We start from the raw sequence: 958 nt of genomic DNA, 5'->3' as shown, positions 1-958 counted from the left end.
CCTTGGGTGTAAGGCCAATATGGATAAGGACGGCCCACTTAATGCCTATGAATTACAATGTATGCCTACCTTAGTCAGACTGTGATGACTGCAGCACCGCACATCAAATTCCCAATAAAGAATCTTCTGAGGACACACCAAAATCTCCTGGTCTTTGCTTCAGAATTTCTTACAATTTTATGACATGAATTTTCTTAAATTTGGATCATTTTAATGTGTGCTTTAGTTTTTTAAAGCAAATGTAATGGTATAAAAGCATTTAAAAACCTAAACCTCATCAAAGCAGATATATTTAGCCTAAGAACATTCACACTAATACTTGGTTTCATCGCCACAAGTTTTCGCAGGAAGTTGATTTTGTAGTTGCATGCATCTTTGAATATTAAATGATGTGACAGACTAAAAAAAAGTGCTAAAGAAAAGTAAATTGCAATTCACATATGCATTTACTTTGGTACTACTGTAAAAAGTGGTGGCATGCAAATGTTACCTTATAGAGCTATTTCTACCTGATTTGTCCTGTAACAGTTTGTTGGTGTAAATTAATTCATATAATTTGATTCAGTGATGTTAAATAATATTTTTTGACTTCAATAAAACCAGTTGATTTAGATGTTATAATTTATTTGTTTCAGTTTTGTTAATTTTTATTTTTTATTTCAATAAAACCAGTTAATTAAGATGTTAATTTTTTTTAAAAAAAAAAAAAAAATTATGGCCAGCACACCTGAAGCTCATTTGGGACAGCTTTAAAAGCCAGGTGGAAAGCCATGTGAGTTGCATATTCCCTGGATGAGAGACCATCACCTCATTTTGTCATTAAAAATGGCCTGTTGTACTGTGTCGCCCACAGGCAGGGGGAGGAAAAGCTTCTGCTAGTGGTCCCGAGGACCAAGATGGAGGCGGTCATCGAGCTGGCACACTCCCATCCAATGGCTGGACATCTGGGAGCAGCAAA

This window comes from Cyprinus carpio, chromosome B22 (genome assembly GCF_018340385.1).
Source record: "Cyprinus carpio isolate SPL01 chromosome B22, ASM1834038v1, whole genome shotgun sequence".
Taxonomy (NCBI): Eukaryota; Metazoa; Chordata; class Actinopteri; order Cypriniformes; family Cyprinidae; genus Cyprinus; species Cyprinus carpio.
This window is presented reverse-complemented; position numbering follows the sequence as displayed.